We start from the raw sequence: 19009 nt of genomic DNA, 5'->3' as shown, positions 1-19009 counted from the left end.
ATCACAGAGGTAAAAAGTATATTAATATAACTGTGTTGGTTATGCCAAACTGGGGGATGGGTAATAAAGGAATTATCTATATTTTAAACAATAACAATTCTGGAGTACACTGTCCCTTTAAAGGGACAGTAAACACCTTGTAATTACAAGACATTTGTGTTGTTTTGCTATATAACAATATTTTAGACACCTTTAAAAGGAATGTAAACCCCAAAATTTATGATTTTATGATTCAGATAGAACATACAATTTGAAACAACTTTCCAATTTAATTCTATTATCAAATGTTCTTCATTCTCTTGTTATCCATTGCTGAAGGGAGAGCATTGCACTACTGACAGGAAGCTGACAATATCTATTTAGCCAATCACAAGAGACAAAAGTGTGCAGGTACCAATTAGCAGCAGCTCCCACTAGTGTAGGATATGTGTGTATTCATTTTTTAACAAGGGATACTAAGAGAACGAAGCACATTTGAAAATAAAAGTGAATTTGAAAATGTCTTAAAATGACATGCTCTATCTGAATCATGCAAGTTTAATTTTAACTTTCCTATCCCTTTAAAACAAATGAACACCCTTTTTTCTGCAATCATTTTTTCAACAGCCAAACTCCACCCACCATTTGCCTTTTTTTAGAGGAGACAATCTGGTCTTTAATCAGCAGACAACCTGGCTAACCATAAAGCTAGTATAAAATGCATTTACTTGCAGTTGTTATCAGTTAAAGCCAATTAGGGACAGACACCTAGCAGAGTTATCCTTGAGAAGTTAGCACAGTTCATTTCAAGTTCTATTTAGAAATAGCTCAATTTCAGAGCTAAGTTACATGAAAAGGGGGCAAAATATATAATGCAAATATATTGTAAAGTTGTTTCCTTATGCATAACTAAACATTTTATACAAAATTCTGAAGGTGTTTACTGTCCCTTTAAAGGGACAGTAAACACCAGAATTTTTGTTTTTTAAAAGGTAGATAATCCCTTTATTACCCATTCCCCAATTTTGCATAACCAACACAGTTATAATATACTTTTTACCTCTGTGATTACCTTGTATCTATGGCTCTGCAAACTGCCCCCTTATTTCAGTTCTTTTGACAGACATGCATTTTTAGCCAATCAGTGCTTGCTCCTAGGAGCTTCACGTGCCTGAGCTCAATGTTATCTATATGAAACACATGAACCAACGCCATCTAGTGGTGAAAAACTGTCAAAATGTTTTCAGATTAGAGGTGGCCTTCAAGGTCTAAGAAATTAGCATATATACCGCCTAGATTTAGCTTTCAACTAAGAATACCAAGAGAACAAAGCAAAATTGGTAATAAAAGTAAATTGGAAAGTTGTTTAAAATTACATTCCCTTACATTTAAATCATGAAAGTTTTTTTTTTACTTGACTGTCCCTTTAACTTGCACAGAGGCTATACTGTTCTACCCTCCCTCGGTTTAGCATTACTAGCCTCATGACGAGCTCAAACTTCCTTCCAAATAAATATGGAGAGTATTGAGTATTGCTTGCTCAGCAGTGTTAATAATATATATAATAATGTAATAAGAACAAATGTTATTACTTTCAAAAATGAGAAGACAATATATATATATATTTGTATTTCTACACATAAGTAACAGAAACCCTTGGATGGTTTATCGATGACAAAAGCATTATGCTACATCTATGCTGGGAATGGTTGTCTAATACAAATCAGTTTGATAAATGTGTGTTTTGTTTTGGTCATTTGTTATATTTGGGCATTCTGCAAATATTGTTTTAATGCAAGTGATGAAAGAAAGATTAATCCTTTTTATTTTCATTAAACAATTAAGCATAATAAAACACAGACTTTGCTGAAACCACAAACTCCTACCGTATTGCCAAGCACGCTTTTGAAGTTAATAGCTAATCCTTATTTTAATGTATTCAATATTTACTTATAAGTTAAATATTTAACTTTATAAAAATGTTACTTTAGCCACAAATACAAGCTATGCTTGCAAGTATAATAACTAAATTCTAAATCAAATATTTTTAACGAAAATAATAATACTTTTTTTTTTAAAGGTCCAAATCCAACTTTCAGTCTATGTGTTGATACACTCAATTTCTAACCTAACTCAGCATAAAATAGTAGCTAGTTTGAACCTGTTTTAAAGTGTCCTTGAAATGCATTTTTTAAAAGTATTTTAAATCACTAGTACTCTAGTCAGAGGCTCTTGTTCCAATCCTTTAGAATTTGCATTCAAATACACTATACGCCAACTGGAGTGATTTTGTTTCCGAACAAGGAAAAGACTGCTTTCTGAATTAGTAAAATGTTTTGAATCACATAAAAATAAAAGATGAAAATATTAAAGGGGCATGAAACCCCCCAAAATATTTTTTTTTCCTGATTCAGATAGAGTGATTTGAAGAAAGCTTTAATTTACTTCAATTTTCAAATTGACTTTGTATTTATGGTGTTCTTTGTTGAAGAGTACCCAGGCGTTCACATTGTTGTCGATAATCAATTATCATCAGTTTTGCATAACCACCGCAGTTATATTAATATACTTTTTACCTATATGGTTACCTTCTATCTAAGCCACTTATAACAGCCCCCTGATCATATGGCTATTAGTTTATTTTCTATGTATTTGCTTTTTAGCCAATTAATGCATTGTCAGCAACAACACCACGGGCATGAGCACTATATTATCTCTTTGTCCCACATGAACTAGCAGTCTCCTGTTGTGAAAAGCAAATAAAAAAGCATGTAAAAAGAGGCTGTCTGTAGTGGCTTAGAAACAGGCACACATTTAGAGTTGTAAATGTTATAAAGTATATTAATATAACTGTGTTGATGGTGCAAAGCAGGGGAATGGATAGTAAAGGTGTTCTCTATCTTTTTAAACAATAACAATTTTAGTGTTGACTGTCCCTTTAAAAGAAAATAAAATCTGGTACAGTGAGAGCTGACAAAGGTATCAGAGTGAAAGGATGGTGTTTGATTGCTTCCCAAATAAGCAGCAGTTGGAAGATTGAACAAAACGATTGCACTTTGCAGCAGTATGAGCCAGCACAAGCAATATAGTTCCTTATCCCAGTCAATAGCATTCCTACAAATGACAGCTGTACTGGGGAGCCTCGAGCACTGTGGTGTAAGAGCAGATAGTAGGGAGACCTTTAATTATTGGATAAGCTCTAAATCCCTTTTATATGCAAAGATTTGTTTACATAATGTATTTGAAGCTACATTTAAAAAAAATAGTATATCACATGCACTCATAAACTTACATAGATTAAAGGGACAGTAAACACCTTAGGATCTTTATATTACATTTTCAGTTATGTGTAATAAAAAAAAACTTTGCAAAATACCTTATTTATTTCCCCCCTTTTAATGTAACTTAGCTCTGGTTTTATTGTAAATACATATATTTGTTTTTATCATACATTAACAACAAATACTGCAAAATGTATTATGATATCACCACTATATAATTAAACCTCCACATTTCTCTTTCATGATTTAGACAGAAAAAAATAATTTTTAACAAGTTTCCAATTTAGTTTTATTATTAAACTAGATTCCGTCTCTTGGTATTCTTTGCTGAAGAGCATACTTAGGTAGGTTCAGAAGAAGCAATGCACTACTGGGAGCTAACTGCTTATTGGTAGCTGCACATATATGCTTCTTGTCATTGGTTCACTCAATATGTTCAGTTACCTCTCAGTAGTGCATTGCTACCCCTTTAACAAAGGATACTGTAAGAATGAGGCATATTTGATAAAAGAAGTACAAGCTATTTAAAATTGTATGCTCTATATCAATCATTAAAAAAAATTGGGGTTTATGTCCATTTCATAGAAATTAAAAGTGATAATATGTTTACATTTGTATTTTCGATATTACTAAAGTAACTTTAAGAAAATACAGTTGCTGAGAAGTGTCCTTAAGTCAATAAAAGTGCCCCACAGAGGGGGCGGAGCTGGCCGGGAGCGGAGATGGCCGCAAATAGTTAGTGCTCTGATACTGGCTCTAGGGAAAAGCTTTATTTAAGGGACAAGAGCCTCCAAGTTACAATGTGACATGCTCTGGTAAGAAGGGAGCACAATACAGACCCGGCTGAACAGCTTTGAGCCGCATTGCATCACGGAGCTTCAGCTTGCAACTGACGACATCGCGGCCTGTAAAGGATGTGTGTACATCTCACACAGACACAGGCCTGGAATAACGGCCCAGAGGTCTTGGTAATCTTGGTGACTAACGTCTAAACTCACCAAGCATACAGTTAAAGACACATATTAAGCACCTAATAAACGGCCCTCTGGCTCATAGGGTACTGTTACATAGAGTTCTTTCTTTTTGCAAAACTCGCATAACGTTAGTAACAGGACCACATGGGGAAAGCCATACAGCATACGTTTCTGTAATCCGGGCTGCATAGAGACATATGGGGATACATATTCTGCCCAACTGAGACTAGTTATATAAAATAGATCTTTCTGTATGACACTGGGAACACTGACTTTCACACAGCGTGTTGTTTATAAGATACCTGAGACATTCTGGCGCATTTACTAAAACCCTCAACAATGAAACCTTATGGGGCTGTGTTTGCACCGGATGTTTTTGGAGCCTCCAAATAAAGAGTCAGCATCTTAGATATATGCCAGTTGTGTGGGTCAGTGCCACATGTGTATGATCTGAGATCACCTAACATAGCATCCATCCTTTTTAAGGAACTTGTCTGTGCTGCACAGAAAATCCTCAAAAAAAAAAAAAATCTCACAAGGTTTTAGTACTTTATTGAACAACAATGTACTCTAAAAGAGCATCTAAGGCAGACAAACCTGCAAAAGCACCTAACCCTGCTGGGGCAAAGATGGACGCTTACTTTAAAACAGCAGAGATGGCTACTTCATCACCCCAATCACCAGCAGCCACTGACCCTGAAGATAGCAGCACAGAGCTGTCACAACAAGATACAGATCACCCTATCACAAGAGCAGATCTGAGGTTGTTGCCTTCGAAAGAAGACTTTAAAGCTTTTATGGTGCAGGTGAGCCAGATGATTAAAGACAGTCTTACAGAAGTGAAAAGAGATATAGTAGATCTGGGCCAGAGAGTTCTACAAGTCGAAGAACAAACTGAGGAACTAACCTCTGACACTAACAACATGGCGTGCACTGTCGAACAACATAATGCCACCATTTTTTGTTACAATCTCAAATAGAAGATTTAGATAATCGAAACAGAAGACAGAACCTAAGAATCAGGGGAGTTCCTGAAGCCATTTCACCTCCACAAATAAATACATATCTCCAACAGCTCTTTGACCATATACTGAAGAATAACATCACTTCCCCTATGGCGCTGGATAGAGCACATAGGGCTCTCAGTCCACAACCTTCAGCGAAAGAGCCTCAACGTGACATCATAATAAAATTCCATAAGTACTCTGACAAAGAAGTGATTTTAACAGCTTCCAGGAAGCAGTCTCCAATTAGCTTTCAGGGCAATGACATTCAAATATACGCTGACCTTAGCCCAACAACACTTTTTAAAAGAAAAGAAGCCAGGTACTTAACGCTACATCTCAAAGACCTGGGTATCCCCTATCGATGGGGTTTCCCTTTCTCATTAAAGGTTGTCAAAGAGAACAAGACCTACACTTACAGAGATCCAGAAGATATTGATGAATTTTGCTCTAGTCTGGGTATACCAACACCCTCTTTACCATCCTTATCTGAAAACAAAGGCTCAAAAGACACTCAAAAACCTAAACCCCAGAGGCCTGAGTGGTCTACTACATCCAGGAAAAGAAAAGGCCTTCCACCCTCAGGCGGACCTTCTTCAGAAACTAAAGATAGACCTCCATGAGAAGATTATGGACCGTGATGTCTTACTCCACCCGGTTGGAGGGAACTGTGTAATATTTTAATAGCCGACACCAGGCGGCGTTATCCTCCTTAAAGTACATCTCTTGTCCCCTAGCTTAACTATATATTGCTCCTTTTACCCTAGGAGTAGTAACATCTTTTGATGTTCACCCCCTACAAACCTATGTGCTGTACTGAAAAGTATAGTCTTGTTAATTGTTTTAGAATTGTTTTACTGTTCACTTTATTTACAATTGTTTGGTTTGCTATTTTTATTGTTCTAACGCTTATTTGTTTACACATGCAACACAATGTTTCTTCCCAACTCTTCCTCTCTCTCTACTTTTCACCCCTCTTTTCCTCCGGGGGGAGGAGACTGATAGAACCTATCCGCTTGACAGGGTCAGGTAACAACACCTTAGTCATTGGGCGACAATACACACACTTTAAGAATGGCACATAGAACAGTGAATTTCCTTTCGCAAAATGCGAATGGACTCAACTCCCCTATAAAGCGATCAATAGCTTTGAGAGGATTTGAAAAATATAACAACTCCATTATCTTCATTCAGGAGACACATTTCTTGAACTCGTCTGAACCCAAATTTACCTCCAAATCCCTCCCTATAGGGTTTTTTGGCTCGGCACACAGAAAGAAGAATGGGGTGGGGACTTTAATCCACAAAAACATAGAATTTCAATTAATTGACAAAATCTCCGACAAAGAGGGCAGAATACTGATCTTAGTGGGGCTTATATTCCAACGCCCAGTCCCTTTAGTGAACGTCTATGCTCCTAATACTAGGAGAGTACCCTTTTTTAAAAAACTAACAGCCCTAATTGCAGAACACAGGAAGGGATCTCTGATTATAGATGGGGATTTTAATGTTATCTTGGACCCCAAACTAGACTCCACCTCCACTAAACCTAATACAACATCGAGGCAAACATTGTTTTTGACTTCCTTAAAAAATCAGGGGTAGTTGACATTTGGAGGATACAGCACCCAGTACAGCACAACTACTCATTTTTCTCTAGTCCCTGGTCCCAGTATACTCGTATCGATTATTTATTAGTTGACCAACCTAGCATGGGTCAGGTGAGAGACTCTGACATAAGCCCAATGGTTTGGTCGGATCACTCACTTATTACGCTTTCCATGGAATGGATGGAAGGCCCGCTATGTCCTTTTATATGGAGATTAGATGAATCCCTATTAAATCACATGCCCACCAACAATAAAATTCTCCAAACCATACAGGAATACTTCCAACACAACTCATTACCTGAAATTACACCACGCACCTTATGGGATGCACACAAAGCAGTTGTTAGGGGAGAATATATTAAACAGAGAGCTAGATTGAGGAAACAATTTAATCTTGCTATTGTTAACAACACAGACAAATTAAACTCCCTAGAACTCCAACATTAGCAGAACCCTAAAGACTCAAGGATCCAAATAGAACTGACTGAAGTCAGGAAAGAGTTAAATCATTTAATGACTAGGGAGGCCCACAGACGAGCTCTACACCTAAGAAAGATGTATTTCCATGAGGGAAACCGTGCTGGCGCCTTCTTGGCAAGAGCTTTAAGAGCAAAAAAAGCCAAAACACATATATACAATATAAAAAAGGGAAACGGGACTGTGACACATGATAGCAAACAAATAGCGGACCAATTTAGTAAATACTATTATCAACTTTATAACCTCGGGGAAAAAACTCCTCCTCTACCCACATAACACAAATGTGCAACTATATTGAAGGAGCACAATTAAATACTCTTACGTCTGCTCAAAAAGACAAATTAGAAGAACCTATTACACTGTTGGAAATTCTTAAAACTATCAAAGACCTTCCCATGAGGAAAAGCCCCGGCCCAGATGGTCTTACAAATGCTTACTATAAACAATATAAAACTCTGCTAGCCCCACATCTACTACTTTCACTCAATAGATGACAACATTTCACTATCACCTGCAATGCTGGAAGCACACATATCAGTTATTCTGAAACCAGACAGGAAACCTAAAGAAATCAGTAATTATAGACCAATTTCGCTGTTAAATTCTGACCTAAAGATCCTGGGCAAAATCCTATCTAAAAGAATAAATTCCATTATACAAGAATTGATCCATACGGATCAAGTTGGTTTTGTCCCGTCCCGTGAGACACGTGATAACACCATTAGGGCGCTCCTTTTGGCCTCACATGCCAAACATAATAAAATCAAATCGGTCTTTATAACAGTCGATGCTGAGAAAGCTTTCGATTAGAAGAGTGAGAGTCAATGGCATCCTTTCTGAACCCTTTCAAATTGCCAATGGCACCCGACAAGGTTGCCCATTGTCCCCATTACTCTTTATACTGTCTATGGAGGTACTAGCATCATATGTCAGAATGAACAATAATATCACGGGGATCCCAGTTGGCCCATATGACTTCAAAATTGCCCTGTACGCAGACGACCTATTGTTTCAGTTCCTGCCCTATTAGAAACCCTTCAAAAATGTGGTAATTTTTCAAATTTCTCAATTAATCTCCAAAAATCAGAAATCCTAAACATTTCCATGGATCCCGTTGGCTTTCAACAACTGGCTAACATTTGCCCTCTCAAATTACAGACCGTATCTGTTAAATACCTAGGAATTGCTCTCTCCCCCAATTATACAATGTTATTTGAGAAGAATTACAGGCCCTTATTATAAAATATACAAAAAGATCTGACAACCTGGTCTGCTAGACCTCTGTCTTGGTGGGGTAGGATCCAATCCATAAAAATGAGTCAAATGACCACTTTGCCCAGGATTCTTTATACTTTGCAAGCTATTCCTATATCCCTTCCCAACAGTTACATATCTCAGCTACAGTCCACCATTAATTCCTTTGTGTGGGGTAGGTACAGACCCGTATAAACAAGAATACACTATATAGGACCACCGAAATGGGAGGTTTGGGTCTGCCAAACATACGGGAGTACTATTTGGCGGTTACCCTACAAAGAGTTTTGGACTGGCATGGCTCAACGGACACTAAAGCTTGGGTGTCTATAGATTCCCATTTACTTCAGATTCCAAAAGTGGGTGCGGTGTGTTGGGTGCCCAGAGAACTCAGACCAATACAGTGCACAACATTAGCTATACATAGACACCTCTTTCATACTTGGGACACGGTGAGATCAACCAAAAATAACATTACCCACTTTTGCTCACCCCTTTTCCCGATCCCCCAGAATGCAGAATTGGTGGGAGGGCTTGACAACAAATACCGCAGAACTCAGGAATGGGATCATACCTGGCCCTTGGCCACATTCGTAGAAAATGGGAAATTAATAAATACTGATAAATTTATTGCGTTGTGCGGGGGGCGTCCAGGGAGTTGGTTAAAATATGCACAGCTTTCACATTATATAGCATCTTGCCCTAATAAGGCAGACCTCCTGAGCCCACCCTCACCTTTCGAATTGCTGTGTCTACAGAATACACCAATCCGTCACCCTCTCTCGTTATCTCACAAACAATTACAAACCTCAAGCTCTGTATCACTCCCACCTTATACAGCTAAATGGCAACATGACTTACATCTAGACATAGACAAAACAGATTGGGAAAACATTTTCAACAAAACACGTAAATCTTCTACCTCGCCTCAGATTCTAGAACTAAACTTTAAAGTTCTGACGAGATTGTATTTAACCCCCACTCGCCTACATTCTATATACGCGGATGCCTCTAGGTTATGTTGGAGAGGATGTGGAAGCCAAGGCTCTTTAATTCACATATGGTGGCATTACCCCAAGGAAAACCCTCTTTGGCAGCTAATAGAATCATATTTTAAGAAAACCCTTATACAGGACCTCTTTTTGACTCCCAGAATTGCATTATTAAATGATCTTCCTAGAGTTAAATGTAGATTGAGATCATGTCTCATGCAGATATGTCTCAATGCCGCAAAATCATTGATAGCCAGACACTGAAAGAGCCCCCTGACACCCTCTAAATCTATGTGGATAGACAGAGTTAATGACCTTTTAGACCTAGAGGAATATGGCCATCTGAAAAACAACTCCCGCATATCATTCCCAGAGATTGTTCTTATGGGATGAATCCCTACATAGCTCATAACACATTATACATACTGGGTCCAACTATGAACTACTTCCAGGCTTATTTAGATTGGTCTCCTCCCTCCACATGTATCTTTTCTCCTCCCCCATTTTCTTCCTTTTTCTTTTCTTTTCTTTCTCTTCTTCTTTTTCCACCCTCTTACTTTCTCCTCCTTTCTCTTTTCCTCGAGCCTTCTCCCCTCGTTATTATATTATGCACTCTGGGTGGCTAAGTAATGTTTTGATTGAAACTCTCTTATATTCATCCACTGGGAAAGTGGTTCTACATCGACAACAGCTTATATTGCAGAAGAGAGCTAGTATACGGATAAAAGAACATGGCATGCAACTTTATATCCTAGGAAGGGGAGAGGACTTATTCTGTTAGGACGTTGCCTCAATATGCAGTTAGTAGTGTGAACAAAGTTTTTGTTTTCCTTTTTTTTGTATACGTTTGAGTTGGAAAAGAAATTCTACACAAAAGATAGGAAAGTAACACGAACATGTTTTTTATGATGCCAAATGTTCTTTGTACTTTATCGAACCAGATCATTTTTGGTGTCTGTTATTACCTAATGTATGTATACTTTCTTCAATAAATAAAAAAAAGAAAAAAAAAAGTGCCCCACTACATGTGGTCATCATCTCCATTTTACGCATTGTGTGGATGAAAAGTAATCATCCCCATATAGCTTTTGTGTTTTTATTTTTTCCAAACGTTATAGTCAAATGAAGTGCCTCCAAGGATGACGACAAATGTTCATCATCCGCATTTTAGTGATTGTGCAAATTAAAAGTTGTCATCCTCACTTAAACACAATTTTTTTTAGAATTGTACATATCGTTCTTTAGCTGCACAATTTCCCTATGTTGCCTTGAATTATCACATAGTAAATATATAATTATTGCCTTTTCAGGGTTGCATTTAACCGAGTGAACAGGTGATTAAAGAGAATGGGGGAGGCTGCAAGTTATTCCCCCAAAAAACGGACCAAACTGAAGTGCAAACAGATTACATTAAACTAGAGATTGCTGTGGGTTTTAAGTCAGATAGGTTGAGGTAAATATGTGTTTTTTATTTTTAACTCTCAGTATGAGAGTGGCTTATTAATATATATGCATTTATTTTATAAACTTTATTCTGAAACACAAACGCAGAAACAAATAATTATATACAAAGAGAAAATAACCCCAACAAAATGGTTTTGTGAGACACAACAAGATACATAAAAAACAGCAGTATATATAAAAAAGTAGTAAAACGAAAAATTGAAAGGCATTAAATAGAAGGAGAAAGCAAAATGCAAAGAAAGAACAAACATCAGTAAATAAGAAAAAAAGGAGAAAAGGGTAAGGTGCAAATCGAGAAAGGGACAACTTAATATATAAAGAATGGTATATTTTATAGACTTCTCAAGGTTTCAAAAAAGTTTTTTAAGACATCATGGATGTATTCAGTTTTTTTGTACTTTTTTGTTTAAAAGAAACTACTACCTATAACCTATATCTTAATCACCAAACATTTGTATTACCCTATGCATTAAAATAATGACAATGATATTCAGTTTCAGTTTTAAAGGGAGAGTATACACCACTGCATATAATAGACACGACTATAAAGAATAATATGCAAAAATACTGATCTAAAAATCCAGTATAAAACCATTTAAAAACTGAAAGTGATTCTATAGCAAAAAAGCAGGCATTCCCCCTTCCTCTGCATATGAAAATACCATTTCCACAAACTGGAGCAAGTTGGGGGAGGTATACATCAGTATTCTCCTAAAACATTGGGGCTTGGTTAGGAGTCTGAAAACCAACACAATGTTATTTAAAAATAAGCAAAACTATATTTTTAAAAAACAAACAAAAAAAAGCTGTATAGGCTATATAGATGGATCATCTACAAAACATATATGCAAAGAAAAATCTAGTGTATAATGTCCCTTTAAGCATTTAATTATTGTAGTTTTCATGTCATGTAGCAAACTCTAGATTGATGATTTTAGCAAGAATTGCACCACACAAACTATATTTTCTAATAAATCACATGCAATAGTAAACCAAACTTTACAGAATGTAGGTAATAGTTCTTCAGTGCTCTAATCATTGGCAGCTCAGCTAGAAATGTGCTAAAACTCAGTCTCGTCATCTGTTACATTTGGTTTTAAGAGTATTTGACTTGTAGAAATCAGTAAAGGTTGCTACGAACATTGTTGCAGTGGGTGGTAGACATGTTTAGGGAATTAGGAGGCTTTGTAAAATATTATTATCCTGTCTGTTCTCTGTTACTTTTAATGCCTTGACAATAAAGATACAAGGTCCTCAAAAGTAGTCTGTGCTTTGTCAAGGATTACTCAGCAGTAAGGTTTTTTGAGCTTTCCCATAAATTATGTTAATCACAAATTTTAAATACACAAAGCTAATAGTATTGAAACTCATAGCTCAAGTAAACCACTAGAATTTCTTAAAATGAATCTTTCACAATATATAATTTTCTTTTGTACAAAATAAAAAGTTGTATTGCTATACAGTCATGAAAAATAATGGTATCTACAATAATTAAATGGAAAAAAAAACATGCATTGTGATACAAGAATTGTAGAAAATTCATTTATCAAAAATCTCTGCAATAAACACAAAAAAAATAATAATAATATTAATACATTTTGGACATACATGTAAGTTTGTAAAATGATAAGTAAACTGACTATATAAAAAAAAGAGTGCACAGCAATTTTTATTTCTAAATAGTTTCATCTCCACTATAAACATGGATCCCTTAGCATGTATTCAATAAATTATAATAGATTTCAGTCCCTTTCTGCCTTCATTAATTAGCCACATCGCATTGAAGTCTGAATACCCAAATCCCATTCAATTTACACATGCCATTCTCTTCCCATATAACACTCTAAGAAAAAAAGAAACATTTCTTAAAGGGATAGTAAACACCAAAAATGTTATTGTTTCAAAAGATAGATAATCTCTTCATTTACCATTCCCAAGTTTTCCATAACCAACACTGTTATAGAAATATACTTTTTACCTCTGTGATTACCTTGTATCTAAGCTTCTGCTGACTGCCTCCTTATCTCAGATCTTTTGACAGACTTGCATTTCAGGCAATTAGTGCTGACTCTTAAATAACTTCACATGTGTGAGCACAATGTTATCTATATGAAACACATGAACTAACGCCCTCTAGCTGTGAAAATTGTCAAATGCATTCAGATGAGAAGCGGTTTTCAGGGGCTTAGAAATTAGCATATGAGCTTACCTAGGTTTAGCTTTCAACTAAGAACAACAAGAGAACAAAGCAAATTTGATGATAAAAGTAAATTAGAAAGTTGTTTAAAATTGCATGCCCTATCTGAATCATGAAAGTTTAATTTGGACTTTACTATCCCTTTAAAGAGACTGGAAACACCTTATAATAGATATTTCTGTTGCGTTGCTTTAAAATAACAAGTCTTAAAATTTTTAAAACAAAGTATCAACCCTTTTATTGCAGTTATCGTTTAATAGCTAAACTCCACCCACCATATGCCTTATTTGGAGGAGCCAATCTGGGCTTTAGTCTACAGACAACAAGGCTAACCACTGTTGTAAAGTTAGTATAAAATGCATTGTTTTGCAGTTGTTATCTGATACATACAATTAGAAACTGACATGTTAAGCCTTGATAAGTCATTTCAATTTCTAAGAATTAGAAATTGCTCAATTTTCAGATGTTAAAGGGATAGTTTACTCAAAAATGTTCTCCCCTTTAATGTTCCCAATGATCGACTTTACCTGCTGGAGTGTATTAAATTGGTTCCAAGTATTTACTTTACCCTTATATTGGCATTTGAAATAGTTGCTTTAGCCTGTGGTATCCCCACCTATTCTGAAAGTTTCTGGTCCGAGCTATAGATATGCTGTGTAAACACAGCCAGCAGAAGAAATTACACTCCCAGTTGGGTATAGAAGAGATAAGGTAATAAAATGTTAATTTTCCATTGTTCTCTCCAAGTATTGGTCTTTAGTTTACTCACAGATATAAGATAAAGAAGCATGTACATGTACACAATGTGATACAGTAATGAGATCTGATTATATCTACAAGCTCAACCCATTTTTTTAGGTTGTGGCTGCAAAACACAAAATCTGTTAATTCATATACACAAATAAGCCCTAAAAAGCAAATTCTCATACATTTTATACTCTTAGCTGGTAAAAAAAAGCAATTGGAAACACATTAAGGGAAAAACAATTTTACAGTATACTGTCCCTTTAAGTATATGAAAAGGGGACAAATTAAATAATGATTGTTTCAGCCTGCATAACTAAAGATTTGATATAAAAAAACTCAAGGTTTTTACTGTCCCTTTAATCCCTACCAGCACGGCCTAACTAAAATACTACACCCCCTTTGCCCTGAAAGTAATCTCCATTTGTCACCTGCTTCCCCTTCACCATACATTGTGGTGGCAGGTGCTACCCTAACTAACTAACTGTGAATACCTTGGTTTATGTTCAGTAGCGGAGCTGCTCAATAGAGGTCCCTGATGCAATATTTTTTGCCAAACCCCCCCATAAAAAAGTAACTTGGTAGTAAGAAATCGTAATATAATAAAATCCATGCTGCTTTGTATAATGATTTTGAGTCTAAATAGATAGATAAATTAACAGACCTGCAACCTGCACTAATAAAAGGCTCCCCTGCAATAGGATTGTATACATTCTGCACGGACCTATGTACACACTGTCTGCTGTGGGACCCCCAGCACTTGGACCCTGGTGCAACTGCACCTTCTGCACCAATGGCGCCCCTACTTCTGTTGCACCACTTGTTACTCAATCACCATTTGCTTCCACTCATCCCTTACTATCTAATGGGCTTTAAGGAACAGGGGAAAAGTGAAAGTACAAGTAATGGCTGTGTAAAGAATCAAAGCATGGGCTGATTTGATTTGTACTCTTGGTATCTTTTGTTGAAGAGTAAACCTAGATAGGATGATAGGAGCAACTATGATGACATTGCTACAAACATTGTTTCAAACACTTCTGCCATAAATACCTTCACTCTTCTGAACCTACCTAGGTTTACTCTTTAACAATGGATACCAAAAGAGCGAAACAAATTGAAGCTTAATTTTGACTCAACCGCCCCTTTAAGACAGGGGAAGGGGCAGCAGACATTCTTTTAGTCACTAAAGCATTTTCCCTTTCTCTACTTTTGAGCTGCTGCTGACTTCTTTGCTTCCAGGCATTACATCTGCTGACGTACTTGCTAGGGATTTCTGTAGTGCAACATCACCAATCGCAGGGCATATTCTGCTGCATAACAATGCAAGGGTGCTCATCTAGGGTTGCCACAGGACCGGGCATGCAAATGTCAGGGTTTACCTGTGCATATGTGCCAGTGCTGGGCATATTTAGCCATTTGGGCAGTGAGCACACACAAACACAGCTCCACTGCTGCTGCTGATCTGGTCAAATGTTGTGAGGTAGACGTTTGCCTGCTCACAATGGGGCTATCAGGGTACATACAGGGGGGCTTGCACTGTTTCGGAAGCCTAAATCAAATCTTTCATTGCCATTCTCCTTGCAGGCTGCCTTAACCTGACCTGAGTGAGGGCCAGGCCCCAGAGACTGTTCTAGGTAAGTGGATAGGTGAAGATCGGGGCTGCCGCGTAACTGTATGTATGTGCAGCTTCCCTAAAAAACAAACAAAATACAAAAACAAGCTGTCTCACTGAACTCCAATCTCACATGGTGGCTCCATGCTACAGTATGTGCAGGCTGTATGTAAATGGGTTGCGCAGCTCAGATATCTGTTTTTGTTCCATTTTTTTTATGTTAGACACCATTCCTTTACTCTACATATCCATATACGTGCACAGGGGTAAATGGTATGTCAGAGTACCAGAAATGCTTTCTGTTAGGGATCTGCTTAGGGACCCAGAGAACTGACCTAGATAGTTGTTCTTGGGTCTGATTGTATTTGGACCTGGTCCCTTACTATTTACTGTTGATTGTTACAGTGGGCCCTGACCTTGGGTTTGTGTGTAGACTCTGAGTATGTGAGTGAGTCTGTGTGTGTGAGAGTATTTGCGTTTTGCGTGTTTGTGAGTGTCTTTGTCCTTGTGTGTGTGTGTGTGTGTGTGTGTGAGAGAGAGAGACTGTCTTTTTTTAAACTAGGAAGTTGTTTAGATCACGTGGCTGCATCTGTGTCCTTTTCTGCTGTTTTACCTGTGTATGGACAGGAAGTAGGAAGAATGCAGCGTATTATAAAATGTAACTCTTGGTTAGAGAGGTGGTGCAGGGAGAGAAGATATGGTTTTGTTAGCCATTAAAGCCCTGTTTGGCTTGATAGAAGCTTGTATAAGAAGGATGCTTTGCATCTGGATTAGCACAATGGTATCTATATGACACACATGAACTAGTACTGTCTAACTGCGAAAAACTTTCAAAATGCTCTGAGCTAAGAGGCAGTTTTTAACGGTTTTAGAAATCAGTTTGAGCCTAACTAGGTTTAGCGTTTCAAAAATACCACCAAAGGAACAAAGCAAATCTAATGATAGAAGTAAATTTGAAAGTTTTTTTTAAAATTGCATGCCCTATCTGAATTATAAAAGTTTAATTTTCACTAGACTGTCCCTTTAATAAAAAAAACATTACTTTTAGGAATAAGACTTTGAATAATGTAGGCAGGGGGTGTATTGACCATGCAAAAGGATTTGAGAATTCTAGAAATGTTCTACGTGCAATGTGCGCAAATGCTCGCAGTTTAGCAAGTAAATTACCTGCACTTACTGCAATAATGATTAAAGATAAATGGGATTTAGTAGCTATAACAGAGACATGGTACAATGACTCTCACGACTGGGAAACAGTCATACCTGGTTACATCTTTTTTTTTAAAAATAGAGTAGGGAAAAAAAGGGGGCGGAGTTGCTCTGTACGTGAAAGAAAATATTAAAGTAACTGAAATTGTAGAAAAAAATTACAATGTAGAAAGTGTTTGAGTAACTATAGAAACTGAAGGGAAACAGGTGTTTAGGAGTAGTATATAGAATAGACCACCATTACAGGATGAAGCATCAGACAATTTATTAATTGATGGAATAGCCAAAATTTCAATGAAAGGCAATGTTATAGTAGTGGGGGACTTTAATATGCTTGATATAGACTGGGAAGTACTTGTTGCTAAATCAACTTGAAGTAAATATATTCTGGAATCTTTACAAGGGGAATCTCTTGAGCAACTAGTAAAAGAACCAACATAGGAACTATATTAGATTTAGTACTTACAAAAAGTGATATAGTATCTGAGGTGTCTGTGGGTAAGAACTTAGGCTCTAGTGATCATCAGTTAGTATGGTTTAATATTCAGGCAAAGGTACTGTGCAACCATAGTAAAACAAAAGTCTTAGGCCTAGATTTGGAGTTCGGCGGTAGCCGTCAAAACCAGCGTTAGAGGCTCCTAACGCTGGTTTTAGGCTACCGCCGGTATTTGGAGTCAGTGATTAAAGGGTCTAACGCTCACTTTTCAGCCGCGACTTTTCCATACCGCAGATCCCCCTACGCCATTTGCGTAGCCTATCTTTTCAATGGGATCTTTCTAACGCTGGTATTTAGAGTCGTTTCTGAAGTGAGCGTTAGAGCTCTAACGACAAGATTCCAGCCGCCTGAAAAAAGCAGGAGTTAAGAGCTTTCTGGCTAACGCCGGTTCATAAAGCTCTTAACTACTGTACCCTAAAGTACACTAACACCCATAAACTACCTATGTACCCCTAAACTGAGGCCCCCCCACATCGCCGACACTCGATTAAAATTTTTAACCCCTAATCTGCCGACCGCCACCTACGTTATATTTATGTACCCCTAATCTGCTGCCCCTAACCCCGCCGACCCCTGTATTATATTTATTAACCCCTAACCTGTCCCCCACAACATCGCCGCCAGCTACTTAAAATAATTAACCCCTAATCTTCCGACCGCAAAGCGCCGCCACCTACGTTATCCCTATGTACCCCTAATCTGCTACCCCTAACACCGCCGACCCCTATATTATAATTATTAACCCCTAATCTGCCCCCCTCAACGTCGCCGACACCTACCTTCAATTATTAACCCCTAATCTTCCGATTGGAGCTCACCGCTATTCTAATAAATGGATTAACCCCTAAAGCTAAGTCTAACCCTAACACTAACACCCCCCTAAGTTAAATATAATTTACATCTAACGAAATTAATTAACTCTTATTAAATAAATGATTCCTATTTAAAGCTAAATACTTACCTGTAAAATAAATCCTAATATAGCTACAATATAAATAATAATTATATTATAGCTATTTTAGGATTAATATTTATTTTACAGGCAACTTTGTAATTATTTTAACCAGGTACAATAGCTATTAAATAGTTAAGAACTATTTAATAGTTACCTAGTTAAAATAATAACAAATTTACCTGTAAAATAAATCCTAACCTAAGATATAATTAAACCTAACACTACCCTATCAATAAAATAATTAAATAAACTACCTACAATTACCTACAATTAACCTAACACTACACTATCAATAAATAAATTAAATACAATTCCTACAAATAAATACAATTAAATAAACTAGCTAAAGTACAAAAAATAAAAAAGAACTAAGTTACAGAAAATAAAAAAATATTTACAAACATAAGAAAAATATTACAACAATTTTAAACTAATTACACCTACTCTAAGCCCCCTAATAAAATAACAAAGCCCCCCAAAATAAAAAATTCCCTACCCTATTCTAAATTAAAAAAGTTACAAGCTCTTTTACCTTACCAGCCCTGAACAGGGCCCTTTGCGGGGCATGCCCCAAGAAGTTCAGCTCTTTTGCCTGTAAAAAGAAACATACAATACCCCCCCCCCAACATTACAACCCACCACCCACATACCCCTAATCTAACCCAAACCCCCCTTAAATAAACCTAACACTAATCCCCCGAAGATCTTCCTACCTTGTCTTCACCATCCAGGTATCACCGATCCGTCCTGGCTCCAAG

Source organism: Bombina bombina, chromosome 4 (genome assembly GCF_027579735.1).
Source record: "Bombina bombina isolate aBomBom1 chromosome 4, aBomBom1.pri, whole genome shotgun sequence".
Taxonomy (NCBI): domain Eukaryota; kingdom Metazoa; phylum Chordata; class Amphibia; order Anura; family Bombinatoridae; genus Bombina; species Bombina bombina.
This window is presented reverse-complemented; position numbering follows the sequence as displayed.